The sequence below is a fragment of the Neovison vison genome, chromosome 2 (assembly GCF_020171115.1).
Source record: "Neovison vison isolate M4711 chromosome 2, ASM_NN_V1, whole genome shotgun sequence".
In the NCBI taxonomy this organism is placed as follows: domain Eukaryota; kingdom Metazoa; phylum Chordata; class Mammalia; order Carnivora; family Mustelidae; genus Neogale; species Neogale vison.
Genome location: NC_058092.1, coordinates 178,662,976 through 178,681,599, shown reverse-complemented (window position 1 = coordinate 178,681,599; position 18,624 = coordinate 178,662,976). Strand labels below are relative to the sequence as shown.

The window sequence follows — 18,624 nt, the reverse complement described above, 5'->3', positions numbered from 1 at the left end:
TTATTTATTTATTTGAGAGAGACTGAGAATGGGGCTCTATCCGAGGACTCTGGCATCATGACCCAAGCCAAAGGCAGACACTTAACCAACTAAGCCAATTAGGTGCCCCAAGTGTTTTTATTTTATAAGCTAGCACATGTGTTAAACCACTCTCCCATACTACCTCTCTAAATCCTTAGAGACCCAATTCCATATTTTCATCCTGCTGTTTAGAAACCATATAAGCCAGACTAAACTAACTGCTATAGCAAACGGCGATATTCCAGTGGCTTTCATGGTTGAAGTTTATTTCTTATATAATGTCTAAGGCTGTCAGAGACCCCAACATAGAAGGAGCCTAGAAGTTGTCTGACAGCCTGCACCCAGCCTACAGACAGAGGAAGAGAATGGACACCATGCATGAGAGTTATGACCATCCAGACCAGCAAGTGATGTACATCACTTCCACTCACACCCTACTGACTAGAACTCCACCATGTGACCACACCCACATCCAGGACTGGCTGGGCAATGTCCTCCAGCTCTGAGCCCAGGGAGAAAAGGAGAAGGCAGACGTGAGAAAGAGCCAACAGCCTCTCCCCCAGAAAACAGGTGACTGGAGAGTCAAGCCCAGCACCAGAGAACTTTAGAATCAAAACATTAAGAGATTTTCCTCCTCAATTGTCCTTTAAGATTCCCATTTTCCCAGTTCCTCACTCTAAATCATTCTAACTCTTCAGCAATGTTACCTGAGGAGATATATTTAAATCTCTAAAATACAGGTGTAGATCAATTATCTTTTGAGGAAAAAAAATATTCAAGATTTGTTTCTTGTCCTATAGGTGTATTAGGACATGTTATTTCCATTGAATAAAGGTGCTTCCCTTCAGGAAGAATTCATTGCCAGATAACCCTTAAGAGTAAATTTTCTGAATACACAAAATTTTAAATGACTTACAAACATTTTATTTATAAAAAATATATTTACCATAAATTAGGATCATAGATTTGATAAAACAGAGATAACCTATGGTGTATTGAGTGCCAAATACAAATTATAATCCCATTTATTCATTCAATAAATATGTACTAAACACCTATTATATTTTGTTTTATCCTATACCCAAGGACCAAAGGCCACACCACAAGAAGTGTAATAAAACTTTGTATGATGAAGAGGTTAGATGAAATACATGAGACAAAAAACTATACCTGTATTACCTGTATTACTATACAAGTAATATACCTGTATTACCTCCCAGAAAATGTCTTAGCAAATCTGGAAGAATACGTTCAAGTTGTATTCAGCTCTGTCTGTCACAAATGGACAGAAAGCCATTCCCCATAATCACAGAGTCATAGAATGAGACAACTAAGTCACAGAGGCTGGCCCATTTTCTGAACTGCCTACTTTACAGTTGTCCTGTCAGAGCTGACAACTGGTTTTCATTCCCCAAGATTCTGAAGACTATCAAGATTCAATGCATCAAGATCACCTTCAACATACTCCCTCTTCTTTCTCTTTCTATGAGTTACAGATTTTTTTTTAAGATTTTATTTATTTATTTGACAGAGAGAGAGATCATAAGTAAAGCAGAGAGGCAGGCAGAGAGAGAGGAGGAAGCAGCTTCCCTTGCTGAGCAGAGAGCCTGATGCGGGGCTCGATCCCAGGACCCTGAGATCATGACCTGAGTCAAAGGCAGAGGACTAACTCACTGAGCCACCCAGGCGCCCCTATGAATTACAGATTTTAGAGTCTGCTGGAGCCTGACTGCCTTCTGACAATTTTGAGACAATTGAGGAATTTGAATGTATATTATTACTAGATAACATTTAAAAATTACTGGTCATTTTGTTAAACATGATAATGGCATGACAGTTTTGGGGGTGGGGGGCAGGGAAGTCCTTATCCATTACAGAAGAACTATTGATGTTTAGAATTTGCTTTAAAATATTATAGTTTCGGGGGCACCTGGGTGGCTCAGTCCGTTAAGTGGCCAACTCTTGATTTCAGCTCAGGTAAATATCAGGGTGGTGAGATCAAGCCCCACATCAGGCTCCACACTCAGTGTGGAGTGGAACCTGCTTGAAATTCTCTCCCTCTCCTTTTGCCCCTCCCCATGCTTGTATACTCATGCTCTCTCTTCAAAATAAATAAATAAATCTTTTTTTAAAAAAATTTGATAAAATGTTGTAGGATTTGGGGCGCCTGGGTGGCTCAGTGGGTTAAAGCCTCTACCTTCAGCTCAGGTCATGATCCGGGGTTCCTGGGATCAAGCCCCACATTGGGCTCTCTGCTCAGCAGGGAGTCTGCTTCCCCCTCTCTCTGGCTCTGCCTGCCTCTCTGCCTACTTGTGATCTCTGTCTGTCAAATAAATAAATAAAATCTTCTTTAAAAATTAAATAAAATGTTATAGGCTTTAAAAATAAATGGGGAAGGAGGGACACCTTGGTGGCTCAGTCGTTAAGCATCTGCCTTCGGCTCAGGTCATGATCCCAGCTGGGGTCCTGGACTTGAGCCCTGCATTGGGCTCCCTCCTTAGCAGGAAGCCTCCTTCTCCCACTCTCACTCCCCCTGCTTGTGTTTCCTCTTTCAGTTGTGCCTCTCTCTGTCAAATAAATAAATAAAATCTTTTTTAAAAAAAATGGAGAAGGAGAAGAGAGCAGGTAAAACAAAAAAGGCAACATGGTAATAATTGTTTAATCAGGATGACAGAAACATTATACATTATATGGTTGATTCTAATGTTCTCTCTACCTTTGCGTAAGTATGGAAATTTCCAAAATGAAAAGATTATAAAATGAAACACAATTAAAATTTCTTTAAAAGATTATCCACAATGACTCCATTCTTAAGATTCACACTCTAAATTCCCCTTTCCGCTGCTCACTGAAGCTTCTGAGCAGTACATCATTCTAATGGTTTCTAAACACTGTCGAACATCAGAATCAACTGGAGATTTATATCTGTGTAAATTTTATAAATTCCTAGTCCATATTCCAGATCTATTGAATTGGAATCTGATGCTGAGGGCTGGCAATCATGGTCTTAAAAGCATCTCCCAGTTAATCTGGTGTGTACAGGTTTTAGGAAGCACTCTGTCTTTTAAACTTGTTCGATATTGTTTGAATCTGCACTGGGTCCCGGTACCAAGGCCCTCACCTCTTTGACCACCACGCACCTCTTCCGTGGCAGATTGCTAGTTCCCCTTGTTCCTCTGGGGTTGACTCCAACCTCAGAGACATTTTCCCTTTCACACAAGTTTCACGTTGGAGCAGCTGCCCGGTAATTCTCACCCCCAAGGCAAGGAGCACTCATAACTACAATCACTTCATCAGTCTCTATTTCAATGGACGCATATTCTCAAGCCCTTTCCAAAACCTGAATCAGAGAGTGGATTTTAAAACAAACAAGTTAGCACTACTTTAAAACCCATTTCCAGTCATTCTCACATCCTTAGTACAGATCTATTAAAACTTCAGAAGTCATTAAGGAGCGGCCCTGAAGGTTTTTTGATTGTCAGGAAGTGTTATTGAGATGGATTTGTTGAAGAGATGCTTTATTCCATTTCACACTCCTGTCAAAGTTTTATTAGACTTCTAAACCAAAGATAAATACTTTATTTTTAACCATAACAATCTGAAACTCTAAGAGGGAAAACGAGAAAGTCAAATTGTCCCAAGCCTTCATATAGGAGATGGAATTGAACACTTTCAAGTGAAACTGCCTGTAATTCGAATGAAGAAGGACTTCCGCACCGGCAAATCACAGCCTCAACAAAAACCGAGATGATCATATATGTAGAAACCGCTAACCTTCCCCAATGATTGTTTGATTCAATTTCCTCATTTAGCCCAGCTCCGTCTCATTCTTTCTGTCAAAAAAAAAAAAAAAAAACCTCCTTCTTTTATTAACTCCTTTAATAGGATCACAAACCTTGACAGGCTGCCTCCTTGAGAAACGGTAAACTCTCTGAGCTGGAAAGAGCCACGGGGATTATCTATTCCAAACTTCTCTGATACAAGAATCCTTTCCCTGGTGTCATTAACAAAGACAGCTCAGCCAGATTCCGCCTCAAAGCTCTGAAGGAGATGCCGAGGACTGACACGTGTAGGGCACTTCACAGATAAAAAAGCCCCGGCAATCACATTGTTTCACTTAAATTATATTGTGGATGATGACATGGAGATTTTGAGAGATTAAATGACTAGCTACAATGACACAGCTAAGCAATGGCTGAGCCTTGCAAGACTTGAATTCAGTCTTTGGACTATAAACCTGTGCTGCTTTTTCCTGCTGCCTCCCAAAAGTCAGAGGAGGTTCTGTTCTCTGTGCGGCACTCTGCTACTTTGTTGGAAAGCTGTGATCATTTAAAAAATTCTTTTTAAAAAAGATTTTATTTATTTATTTGATAGAAAGAGCACAATCAGGGAGAGCAGCAGGCAGAGGGAGAGGGAGGAGCAGGCTTCTCACCCAGCAGGGAGCCATGCAGGGCTCAATCCCAGGACCCTGGGATCATGAACTGAGCCAAATGCAGACACTTAACCCACTGAGCCACCCAGGCGCCCCTAAAAAATTCTTAAAGAGGCAAAATCTCTCTGCCTATAACTTTTTAGGTTTTAATAGAACCTTAAATAGAGCTCACTATATGAAAAGACTGTTTAAGGCACTTTCCAAATATGAACACATTTAATTCTCATAACAATCATGTGAAATGACTACTGTATTTATCACCATTTAACAGATGAGAAAACCAAAGCTGCAAGTAAATGGCAGAGCCAGAATCTAAGCCAAACTTAATGAGTCTATGTCCAGAGTCCAACCCCTGCTCTGCCTCTCTTCTCTACTGCTGGGACTTCATTCTAGTCTTTGAATCAACACAGAATAAAACTGCTTCTTTGGTCACATAAGAGCATTGCAAATATTTGAAGACCGCTACCAGACTCCCTCCCCAGATCTGTATCAGTCAGGGTTCTCTCAGAGAAAATGAACCACTAGGAATGACATATAGAATTAGGGTTTATTCCAAGGGTCTGATTTTTCTGCCATCGGGGGAGCGAAATAATCTCAAATTCTCAGTACTTATGTCTGATGCTAGAAGTCATACACACAAAAGCTGAGATTTGGTAAAACTGATAGTTTTTACTGTTTCATCAAGAGCATTCTTAGATAAATCTGGGTGATTTTTTTTTTTTTTGAGATCTTATTTTATTTTAGAGAGAGAGCAAGCACATGGAGCAGGGGGAGAGGCCAAGGGAAAGGGAGAGAATCTCAAGCAAACGCAGAGCTGAGTGGGAGAGCCCAACATGGGCTTGATCCATTGACCCTGAGATCATGACCTGAGCCTAAACCAAGAGTCTGAAGCTTTAACCGACTGAGCCAAACGTCCCAGATAAATCTTTTTTTTAGAAAGCCGCTAGGGTATGGCAGTGAAAAATACAATCACGACCAGCACACTTAGGCGTGGCTGCTTAGATTCATGGTAAGGTGCCAGAAATACACTCACCCCTGCTTTTGAGCTATAAGTGTAAATATCAACACAATGAAAGAGGAAAATAACACCTTAATATTTCTATGAAAAGAGCCTTGACCAAGCAGATCCCCTGCCCTGAAGTGGATTCAGGTACCTCCAGAGATCTGTGGACGGCCCTTTAATGGCAGATGCTTTCTAGTATATCAAGGAAGTCCGGGCATTTCAACCTAATTTAGAGTAAGCCATCCTGGGAACCAGGTCTAAGCCGACTAACCAAAAACCACACATGTGGGCACAAACACAAACTCACAGCCAGGTGTACGCACAATGTTTCTTCAGACTAAAAATTTCAACTGCCCGTATTGAATTCAGTTGGGCTGGCTCGCAGAAGGAACTTCAAGCATGGCTCTGTTATGATAGGGTAGACGTGCTTAAGTGAAAGGCTAGCACACCTTGTGAAGGAAGAGTTATTATTAGATTAGTAACCTCTCTTCCCATTAGAAGCCGAAATCATTCTGTGGGTCCCTGGAAGTTTTTCCCAACAGCCTCACTATATTCCTGTTGGTTTCAGTCCATCATTCCAGCCTTCGCGATTACCTGAGAAACTAACATGTGTGAAACGCTGGAATTTATGAAGGCCGCTGTCCTTCATAATGAGGAAATACTAATGATGAGACAGGATTTATGCCCTCAGTGTGTTCACAATCTAACAAGACAGACAGATCTTTCTGCAAGTAAGTGCAGCAAAGAACTTTATTGAAAGCAATTCTGTGCAACTCCTTACCCCAAACAGTTACCTCGAGGAAATTCTCCAAGGTCACCACAATATGTGTGAGATGTACGGTCAAACTCCCACCTGTATTAATTCGGCATGTTTCCCTCACGTTTGATGCTCCACAGATCTGTCTTGTGAGGTGCTCATAGGAACTCAGCCCTCCCCAACAAGATCATTCCTGCACTTACAGCTCATTATGACAGCCCTCACTACCCACAAGGTTTATTATTACTCTTACACATTGCTGGTAGTCAAGAGCATGGGGCTATTGTTAAGTCCAGAAAGGAGGGAAAATATTGGGAATTCCAGTCTCATCTTTGGCACAGAATGTTTGTCAAAGCCAGCGCGAGGGGAGAAATGAATCAGTCGCTAACAGCATTTTCATTCTGGAGAGCCCTAACCATGAGCAGCTGGGCTGAGATTGCCTTTTCAGAGTTCATGAGGGACTTCTACAGCTGTCACATGGAAGCAAGTCTTCACAAGCATTTCTCATAGCCAGACTTATCTGAAGCAAGCATCTGGTGACAAATGTTGAAAGAATAACAAAACCCTCTGTACTCTGGGTTTCTTGACCTTCGTGTTTATTAATGTTCAGCTCTCCCTTCCCTGACCCATTCCCACAATCCCTAAGCCATACAACCAAGCTCTACTTAACACATGCTGCTAGAGACAAGGAAAACAGAACAGAGCCCCATGCTTCTGTGCCTGACAAAAATCAACGTATTAAAAAGTTAGCACATCAACTGACAGAAGAACGCAGGGAACAAACTTGTTCAACTCTCCACTGGACAGTGGGTACTGTTTAAACGAACCAGAACTCAAGCACTCTCCACTAAATCCCTTTCTAATTAATCCTCTGTCGGCCAAATAGATTCCTTTCATAAATTTAAAACAGTGTAGAAATTCCTTCACAGACAACAAAGATTCCTTTTTTTAATCCCAATTTTCTCTCCAGAGCTATGGCGAGTGGAAGCCAAATGGCTCCCAGAGCCCGTGAAAAGTCTCCTTTCTTGGTCTGGATAGAACAATCCCGCATCATTTTAACGATTACCTTCAGGTTTACAAGAGTTGCAAAAAAGGATTGCCCAGTGCTGAGAGCAGGCGGTGAGGATAGAGTGGGGCTCTCCTTTGAAATCTGCCTTATTTATACAGAATTCTAAGACTTCTAGTCACTGAGTTCCTACTCACTTCCAGAGCAATTCTCCATGTTCCCTGGATTAACCGAACAAATAAAGGCAGGATTACAGTTTGTCACTGTGGTTCCCCATATACCCCAAGGGCAGAAAACACTCGGGCTCTAAAGGCAAGCTTACTTATTAAGGATGCAGAGGAAAGGAAAGAAGCTGTGGTACTCACCACCCATCCATCCAATGGTCACCTTAAGGACTGTGCCTAGATGCAACAAGCAACTGATAAAACACTAGTGGTTCCTCTTGACCTTTACCTTGACTTCCCAGCTGAACCCTCCAGTAGCATCCATACAAGGGAAGCGGAGGAACTGAGGCTCAGGGCAGCATCTGAAAAGGCAGAAGAGTACCCCCTTAATTCTAGCATGTACCTCAGATGGAGGGCTTTCTCCTACACTTCTGTCATTAAAGCAGACATCTTTAAAAAAAAAAAAAAAGACTTTATTTATTTATTTGAGAGAGAGAGAGAGAACGTGAGTGGGGGTAGGGGCAGAGGGAGAAGCAGACTCCCCGCTGAGCAGAGAGCCCAACATGGGGATCGATCCCAGGACCCCAGGATCACGACCTGAGCCAAAGGCAGACGCTTAACTTACTGAGCCACCCAGGTGCCCCTAAAAGCAGACTTCTGTCACTTACTCACCTATCCCGCCATGAACAACTGCTTCCCCTCCTTCTGCCACCACACACACACACACACACACGCACACACACACACACACGCACAAGGGGTTAAGACATAAGAAATGAAATCATTTCCTAATTTTTCCTCTACTATGTCTTAGTAAATTTTTAAAAAGTAACTTTTTTTAAGAAGAAGGAAAAAAGAAAGGGGAGGGGACAGAGGAGGAAGAAGAGGAGGAAAAAGAAGAGAAGGCAGGAGGAGGCTGAGAAGGGAGAAGTAGGTGGAAGAAGAAAAGGAGGAAGGGAAGAAGAAGTTGTGGGTAGGTGTCAAGTCTTGTCTAGTTCCATCCTACATTACCTTCTTCATTCAATTCAGTATTTGTAATATGCCTCCTGTCAAGGCACTCTTCAAAGCACTAGATATCGAGCCAGTAAGATCAAGACCCCATCCTCATGGAAGTTCTGTTCTAATGGAGCAAGGTACTTAATTAACTCTGTAATCAAACTGTAGTTTACTATCAGAAAGGGATATGTTTCATAAAAATACAAAGCAGGATAAGGAGATCGGGTATGAGCGCTGGGTGCAGAGATCGTGCTGCTTCGCCCAAGACAGAAAGGAAGGTCTTCCCTGAAGTAGCAACATTGCAGAAGAGCCATGAATGAGATTCAGGAATCAGCCAGGAAGCTTCATAGAGGAAGAACATTCCAGGCCCAAGATCTGAAGTAGAGCCTTTTGTGTGGTGATCCTGAGGAAGAACAGGATCAGCCTGCTAAAGGGCAGAGATGGGGTGAGTGGTGAGAATTGGGGTCAGAGAAGTAAGCATGGACTAGATTGGGAGGGCCTCTGAAGCACATGATTTTAAAATGTATTCCAACTGTTACGGGAAGCCATCTGGGTAATTAGAGCAGAGGAGTGTCAAGATCAAAATGCTTTAGAAGGATGATTTTGACTGCTGTGTGAACAGGTTCTGTGGAGTGGCAAGATGGAAGCAGGGAAATGAATTAGAGGGCTAATGCAGGTGTACAGGAGTGACCAAGGGTGGATGGGGACTAGGGTAGACAGGAGTAGAAGACAACGAAATGTCAAACCTAAGAGTAACTCCAAAGTAGTGGCCTGTTACATGTTCCTGCCATTTACTACTATAGAGGCCATTAAAGGAGCACATCTGGTGGGGAGGGAATGAATTCTTTTTGGAACACACTAGGTTTGAAATGTCCACTGGACATCCAACAGATATAGAAGCAATGGCTGCATGTACCTCAGTCTAGAGTTGAAGAGAGACATCGGGACTGGAAACACAAAGGGGAGTCATCTGTTAAGAAAGGGGATTTAGGAACATGGGTCTAGGATGTGAGTAAAGAAAAGAGCAAGGTCTAAGAATCTGGCCTTGGATGTTGCACCATGTAGAGCAAAATAAAAAGGAGCCAAGAAAGTAGACTGCTCTCAGTGGGGAAGCCTAGTGAAGAAGTAATTTTCTCAAGGAGAGTGGGATCAAATCAGTTAAATGCTGTTACAAATAAAATGTAGGACTTGGAACGATCACTGTATTTGGTATATAGTAGCCATTGAGATGGGCCTTGACTTGTGGTTTTTCAATGCAGTGGTGATGCAAAAAATTCTGATTTGAGAGAGTTCAAGAGAATAAGAAAATGAAAACAACTAGTGTAGATAAGTCTGAGATTCCCTGTAAATAGGAGCAAAGAAATTGGGCAATAATTAGAGAGGAATTTAGAGTCACAGAAGCTTTTCTTTCTTATGAAAATTACCAGGTGTTTGTAGGCCGATGGAAAGATCCAGTAGAGAGGGAAAAGGTGATGATACAGAAGACAGGAGAGAAGTTTTAGAAAGTCCTTAGAGGCCTCCAATTTACAAGCAGTGGAGTTGACAGTAGTCAAGACCCCACTGGGCATCCAAAGGTGGAGGGGAGGCAGGTTATCTGAGTTGGTTAGAATATTCCATATGGGAAGATACAGAGGTTCTCATCGGATTGCTTCTTTTTCCTCAGTTCAATAAAATATGCAGGCTGAGGAAGGAGGATTGGGGGTTTGAAGAGAGGAGGGCTGGGAGAGGGAGTTGGGGAATGCTGGGCAGCCCGCTAGAATGTCCTGAGCACAAATGTATCTAAACACTGCAAACCCACATTCATCATCCCATGACCTCCACGATTCTCCTCCTAAGGTGAAATAACAGTATTTTTTTTTAAATTCTATTTGAAAACACACGCACAAACACACACACACACACACACACACACACAAGTTTCTTACTCTCAACATTTACAATGATTTCTAAAGGACGTATAGATACTCACTGGACCCAAACTCTGAAATATGGATTATATATACTGAACTATTGGAAAAATGTATATATTTTATGAGAACAGGGATTTTTATATTGTTCATTGTTATATTCCCTGTGTCCAGTGCCTAGTTAGTAATTGAAAATATAGTCATTGAATAAATGAGCTGTGATATCACATACACCATATGAACACTGTACAGGCATCTAGCTAACGATCGGTAATAACGGAGTGTCCCAAAAGTCTTAGTGATGTTTTAAGCTTCAAAACTTAAGAAGTATAAATGCTAGAAGCCTACAAAATCATCCTTCGAATGTTAAATTATTTACATCTCGTATATGTTTACATAGTTTTGTGTATTTTAAAAAATAAATGTTTAATTTTAATCTTTTGTTTCAATGTTAATCATGTTGGCAGAGCCTGAAAAATTAAATTATTTATTATTTAAAATTCATAAATCACAATAAGAATATAAGAGAGGTAAACAACTCAACTTTCAAAGAATGTTTTTGTAATTTCATAACATTTATCCTTTTGAAGATCTTAAAGCTGAAAACCACACTAAGATTTCGGGGACACCCTGTATATATGAGCCACAGAGAGTGGTGTGATGGAGAATTTCAGTCCCCACTTCTGCCCACAGAACATGAGAGAAGAGTCCCTCTGATCCAGCCTGGGTCCTCTGCTAAAGGTCCTGTGCACAAGATGCCTCCTTCTTAGCTGCCACGACTGGCCAGAGGTAGCACTGGGCTTGAACTTGGGTCATACCCAGCACAGCCTTTGAGACTGAGGGCTAGGCTCTTTTGGAGGCTCTACCCTTGCTTCTCCGTATGATGGGCTGTCACTCAGGGACCTTCATTTTCCCTCTGCCCTCAGAGGTCTGGACCTCTCCGGAGACAGCATCCTTCTCTCCCTGCAGTGCCTGCAAAGGCAACTTGAAAGAGTCCTCCCACCCCCTTGACCAATGGGTCTCTCTTCTCCTGAAACAGGGATCCAGGGCAGTGACACTTCCTTTGTAACAGCTCCAGGCAACCACAGATCAGGAGAGAACAGCATTTTCTTAGTGCCTATAGATTTTTGGATAAGGTTTGAACAGAAGTCCAATTCACTAATTGAGTTCCTCTGTTGTAAAGAGTTCCACCCAGGGCAAGTTAGGAACAGAAGCTTGCAGCTTAGCATTTCCACTGTTATTGTTCCTCTTCTATTGCCCACAACTAATATCCAGAGAACAGAGGGAGGAGAGCAAAGACAAAGCAGATGAAGAACACAGGAGGGATGAAACGTCCCCTTGTCCGCAGCGCTTGTAAAGGCAGCACTGGGCCAGGTCAACAGGAGAGAGGCCAACGCAGCACTCAGGCCATCCCTCCACCTCCACTGTGAGGAATCAGGCTGACCCATCTGCACCATGGGAGTCCCACGCTCACTTCTTCTGCATTCTAACCCCCTACCCATCCACATGATTCTCACCTAGAACCACAGAGTCCTGCAACATGCTTAGAACAATGGTCAGCACATAGAAATACCAAATGTCGACCTCTTTGCCTGTTCTGCAGAGTTTCACTGATTTATATTATTTGTGCCTTTTAAAATTGGGGATTTTGTATAAAAATCAGATTCATCATGATAAGAAAAATAATAATTTCTATGATCTTGGCTATTGTGAATAATGCTGCAGTGAATGTGGGAGTGCAAATATCTCTTTGAAATTTTTATTTCAATTCCCTTAGAAAAATACCAGAACTGAAATTGCTGGATTATATAGTAGTTCCATTTTTTATTTTTTAAGGGTCCTCTATACTGTTTTCCATAGTGTCTGTGTTGGGTATCCCAAAAATTGGGTACCCCAAAAATGGGTCCGTGATTAAAGGAGCGAGACTGATACAAAGCGAAGGTCAAGCAAAGCTTTATTTCACACCAAGCATCAGGAATCAGACCCACCGTCAAACAGACCAGTCGGGGCCACCCCTACAGAGAGGACGACCCCTCCCTGCTTTCCAGACTAACTTTTATGAGCAAAGGCCATGTGGTTGGGCCTGGCCACACACAGGTGGCCAATGAGATTGTAACACACACAGGAAACTCCACAGTGATGCTAGGCGACCAACTGAATTACAATTTACCCTAGTAGACATTTGAACCTGCCTATCTAGTTCAGAATTGGTGCCCTAAAGGTGCCCAAAGGGCGAGGCCCATACTCCTTGGTAGCTAGGAGACAGTATGCGGCCCCACTGATTGAATACCTCCTTACCTCCTCCTGGCCTGACCCATCATTGTATTTGGACTTTGTTACCTGGGACTGGTTTCCCCGGCTTACTTTTAAGTAAGTTCCCCTGGCCGGGGAGGGAGTGGGGGGAGTCAGTTTAAGTTTTACAACAAAATGGCAGTTCAACCAGGGTGGGGCCACTCTGGCTGAAGAGGCCCTTACATCTGCACCATTTTATATTACCACCAATAGTGTACCAAAGTTCCCTTTTCTCCACATCCTACCCAACTCTTGTCTTTGTAATAAAAGCCATCTTAACAGGTGTGAGTTGATCTCATTGTGGTTTTGATTTGCATTTCCCTGGTGATGAGTGACATAAAGGACCTTTTTAAAAAAAAAAAAAAAAGATTTATTTGAGAGAGTGGGGCACAGGGAGATAGAGAGAGAAAATTCTCAAGCAGACTCCCCAATCAGCACAGAGCCCGACAAGGGGCTCAAGCCCAGGACACAGAGATCAATAGAACAGAATAGAAAACCCAGAAATAAACCCACAATTATATGGTCAATTAATCTTCAACAGAGCCCGAAAGAATATCCAATGGAAAAAGACAGTCTCTTCAACAAACGGTGTTGGGAAAACTGGACCGCAACATGCAAAAGAATGAAACTGAACCACTTTCTCACACCGTACAAAAAAAATAAATTCAAAATGGATTAAAGACCTAAATATGTGGCCTGAACCATAAAAATCCTAAATGAGAGCATAGGAGGTAATCTCTCCGACATTGGCCATAGCAATATTTTTCTAGCTATGTCCCCTAAGGCAAAGAAAAGAGAAGAGAAGCAAAAATAAACTATTTGGACTACATCAAAATAAAAAGCTTCTGCACAGTGAAAGAAATAATCAACAAAACCAAACAGCAACCAAAGGAATGGGAGAAGAATGACAAATGACATATCTGATAAAGAGTTAGTATCCAAAATACATAAAGAACTTATCTAACTCAACACAAGAAAAAAAGAAAACAAATCATCCAATTAAAATGGGCAGAAGACATGAACAGATATATCTCCAAAGAAGACATACAGATGGCCAACGGACACACAAAAAGATGCTCAACATCACTCATCATAAGGGAAATGCAAATCAAAACTTCAATGAAGTATCACCTCACACATGTCTGATGGCTAAAATCAAAAACACAAGAGGGGCGCCTGGGTGGCTCAGTGGTTTAAGCCTCTGCCTTCGGCTCAGGTCATGATCTCAGGGTCCTGGGATCGAGCCCCACATACGGCTCTCTGCTCAGCAGGGAGCCTGCTTCCCCCTCTCTCTCTCCCTACTTGTGATCTCTCTCTGTCTATCAAATAAATAAATAAATAAAATCTTTAAAAAAAAAACCACAAGAAACAAGTGTTCCCAAGGATGTGGAGAAAAAGGACCCCTTGTGTACTATTGTTAGAAGTACAAACTGGCAGTCACTGTGGAAAACTGTACAGAGATTTCTCAGAAAGTTAAAAATAGAACTACCCTATGACCCAGCAATTGCACTACTATGTATTTACCCAAAGAATACAAAACCATGAATTCAAAAGATTACCTGCACTGCTATGTTTATAGGAGCATTATTTACAATAGCTAAATTATGGAGGCAGCCCAAGTAGTCACTGATTGATGAATGGATGAGGGAGGTGTGTTATATACACACATTGGAATATTACTCAGCCATAACAAAGAATGAAATCTTGGCCATTTGCAATATGGGTAGGTCTAGAAAGTATAATGCTAAGTGAAATAAGTAAGTCAGAGAAAGACAATTCCTGTATGATTTCACCTATATGTGGAATTTAAAAAACAAAACAAATGAGCAAAGGGGGGGGCGGGGAGACACAAAGACACAAACCAAGAAATATACTCTTAACTATAGAGAACAAACTGATGGTTACCAGAGGAGAGGTAGATGGTGGTTTGGGTGAAACAGGTGATGGAGATGAAGGAGGGCACTTGTGATGAGTACCAGGTGTTGTATGGAAGTGTTGAATCACTATATTGTACACCTAAAACTAATACTGTTACACTGCATGTTAACTTATACTAAAATTAAAATTTAAAAATTTTAAAAATTGTGTAAGGCAACTTCTGGAGATCTACTATACAGTATGATTGCTATAGCTTACAGTACATTGTATACTGAAAAGTTGCTAAGAAGATAGACCTTATGTTAAATATTCTTACCACAAATAACAATAGTAGTAGTAGTAGTAGTAGTAGTAGTAGTAGTAGTAGTAAAGGGGGCACGAGAAAACTGAGAGCTGATGGCCTTGAAGGTAATGATAAATTCATGGGTGCATACTCATCCCCACACTCATGAAGTAATATATGTAAGTAATCACTAGCTTTTTACATGTTAATAATAACAACAATAATTTGATAACACATTTCAATAATTGAAATGTGAAATTAGAAATAGCAGTCTGTTTGTTTGGGTCAGAGCAGACTACACACAGAACTGCTTGACTTATGTCCTCTTCCTCCCCAGAGAGTCCCTTCAGATGATACCCTTTACCTTTGACATGAATGGTGAGAACTGCAATAGAAATAAAATACTTTTAAAACAGTATCAGGCTGATACTGAAAGATTGCCAAAATAATTACAAGTGTAGTGTCCTGGAAAACACAAAATTGTGGCAATGAGAAAAAACTCTTAACAAATAGTTGGCATAGGACCATGTTTTTTAACACTTCTTAATTGAAATTTTGAGACATAAAAAAGTAAAAAAAAAGTAAAGTGAAGAACCAAGACTCCACCACTCATTTCAACATGCTGTTAACAAAAGATGAACATCCTGCTTTCTTCAATTCTCCATCTCCTTATACCTAACCACACTTTTTTTACACTTTTGACATTTTTATATTTTTTTACATTTTTTTAAATCCAGAAATATATTATTTCACCCACAAATACTTCTGTGTATATCATGAACATTACAGACTCCTTTATTAAGAAAGCCAAAATATCTTTATCTTTGATGCATATAAAAATAACCATTAGTTAATATTAAATAGAGAATCAGTGCTCAAATGTGTCCAATGATCTAAGTAAGCTTTGGCTTTTACAGCTGGAATATTTGAACCCAGATCTAAACAATACATCTTTGTTTAGTTTGGATATGTCATATATTTCTTGATTGTCTTTTAAACTGTAAGTTCCTCTTCCCCCTTTTTTATTATTTTCATTTACTTCTTGAAGAAACTAGTTAATTTGTCCATAGATTTTTCTCACATTCTCTATTTGGTGCATTACAATCAATTAATGTTGTCTAACACTTTCCTCTATTCTACAGTTCCTATAAAAGCAAAGAGAAAACTAGAGGCTTTATCAGAATCAGGCTTGAATTTGGCAAGACGAATTTTTTTCTTAAGAACAGACCCAGAGAAGAATCCTCAAGTGGGGGACACCTGGGTGACTCAGTTGGTAGAGTGGCCAACAGTTGATTTCTCCTCCCGTCATGATCTGAGGGTCCTAAGATCCAGTTCCATGTTGGGCTCCCTCCTGGGCATGGGGGGTATTGCGGGGAGGCTAAGTCTGTTTGAGGATTCTCTCTCTTCCCCTCCTCCTGCCCCTCCCCCTGCTCTCTCTAATGAATAATAAAATAAATATTTTTAAAAATCCTCAAGTGGTCTGCATGGGGGTTCTGCCCCATCATTTCACATGAGATATAGTACCTTTCTTTAATTCAGGTCCTTTCCAGCATATGAACAAGAAGATGACATCAGGGCTATGTCCCCCTAATATCTCCACGGCAGCAGCTGGAGCTGGGGGTGCCAGGGGCAAGGGGGCACTCTACGAATCTTCTCACAGAGTTTGAGCATTCCCAGAAGCAATCTTCCACAAAACCTTGTATAGAGGAAGAAAAAGAGAGACTGGCAATTACAAAGCACCTGGGCTTTCCTAGAAGCTGTTAATTCATGCTTATTACACAATCCTCATACGGCATCTTATTAATTGGGCACATGCTATTTCTCCAACTAAATTTTAAACTCTGGCAGTACGGGGGCAGAGTCATGTCATTTTATGTTTACACCCCTGGATCCTTGCAAAATTCCAGGCACATGTAAGAGTTCACTAAATCTTGCCTGAATATTTGAATTAATTAACTTACTGGTTAACCACTGCCCTGTATCAGTCAGGGCTAAATGGAAGAAGGTAGCATTGAGCCCTGTAGACACCTAGTTTACCTAAAGCATCACTGTGTGACATAGTTTCCATCGGGTGTCCAAGGAGGAGACTGGGGATTCCGGAACTCTTTCCAGAAGTAGAACAATTAAAGGAAAAAGGATGTTTAAGTGAAGAAAAGAGAGATAATTAGAAGATATTACTTATGTTCATTGTTCTAAAGCACTCACGCTAAGACTGGGACATCCTCACAAACCACAGCTGGACTAGCTGGACCAGTAAGAGACCGCAGGCCCCTCTCTCGAAGAGGCTGGGACGCCCTATATATGTGTCCAAACACAAATGTCTGCGATTCCAGGTGGACAAGCTCAGCATGACTTCACAGCAGGTGGTCCTAAGAATAAAGACCCCCAGGAAACCAAGCCACAGTGAAAGTTATCTGGGAGAGTGAAAGTATGAACTGCCCAACTAAATAGTATTAATACAACTACACTCAAAAGTGAGAGAACCAGCCTCCTTTCCCAGGAAAATTTCTTTATCCCATGGAAGGACACAGAAACATTCCAGTCACATCCAAAGTTCAAGCCTGAGGATGAAGACCCCTCCATTCGACTCAGCTCAGGAAATAGGCCTCCCAAGCACTCATGGGACTCTTTCCAAATCTCCCTGTGGTTAGGTTTCCAAAAAGTCTGGTTCAAGCCCTATCCTCCCTGCTAGCTTCCTGCCTTACTTCTAGTATATTTCCTGAACTGAAAAACTTTCCAATGTCTACTAAAGTCACTGGATATATGCATATAATCATTTTCAATTGCTACATTAAAAATTACTTAGTGGCTTAAAACATGTCTTTATACCTCATAGTTTCCATTGACCCAAAGTCCAGGCACAGTAGAGATGAGCTCTCTGCTCAAGGTCTCACAGGCTGATACGGTATTAGCTGGGTCTGCTGTCTCCTCTGGGATTCAAGGTTCTCTCTAATCCACTCAAGTTGTTGCAGAATTCTATTCCTAACAGTTGTAGGACTGAGGTCACATTTTCTGGCTAGATGTTAGCTAGGGCCTTCCCTCAGGTCTTAACCACAGGTAAGACTCCTCCACAGGTAGTTCATGGCATGACTGTTTTTCCCAGGCCAGCAGGAGAATGTCTGCCCCTGATTCACTTAAAGTTCAACTGATTGGGTCAGGCCCACCCAAGGATAATTTCCCTTTCCCATCAAGGGTAGCATAAGGACTTAGAGTGATAAGCATGATATTCACAGGTCCTGCCCACACTCAAAGGATGGGGGAGGCAACTCAGAGTGTCTACACCAAGATTCCAAGGAATCTTAGAGGCCATCTCAAGAATTCTACCTACCACAGTAAGGATATCTAAAATGCACTCTTATTTCTCCTTTACACGTTTTCTTATATATTTGCTCATTTTAAGCAGACATATAATAAGAAAACTATAAATCTCACTTAAAGGAGTGAGAAATTGTCAGCATATGATTCACTTGGTATTGCTGAGTAAACTGGCAACTTCACCCATGAAGTAACTGCCTAATTCGGAAGCAGGACGGAAGCCCAGGGAAAGAACAGCTCAGTTCTTGGAGGTCCCCTCCAGAGCAGACCTGGCTCCGTTAGGGGCAATTCCCTGCTCTGCTCCTTGCTAGGGACCAGCTGCATCCCTGGGTCCTTCCGCAGTCCCTCCCCAACATTTCAGAGATTATTTCCACTTCAGGTAACTTTGGTCTGTTCTAGCATATTCCACATGGTGAAATATTCAGGATGCGCTCCCAGGCAGAAGGCTCCATTCACTCAACATGGGGTTTTCCTGAATCCTCCATGCTGTTACCTGCTATCAAGATCTACTCCTTCTGACAGCTGAGTAGTATAAACACACCAGAGTTTGTTTTCCGTTTTCTTACAGAT

At 41.5% G+C, this 18,624-nt stretch overlaps 1 long non-coding RNA gene across 1 annotated transcript in view; it reads right to left on the bottom strand.

The window, feature by feature from the left end:
- Nucleotides 1-7,660: 7,660 nt before the first annotated feature.
- LOC122900718 overlaps nt 7,661-18,624 on the bottom strand; it is a 97,425-nt gene continuing 86,461 nt past the window's right edge. The window contains exons 2-3 of the long non-coding RNA XR_006383307.1: nt 16,264-16,435; nt 7,661-7,745 (exon numbers count right to left, since the gene is read on the bottom strand). This is a non-coding gene — a long non-coding RNA (uncharacterized LOC122900718). The remainder of the gene's footprint in view (nt 7,746-16,263; nt 16,436-18,624) is intronic.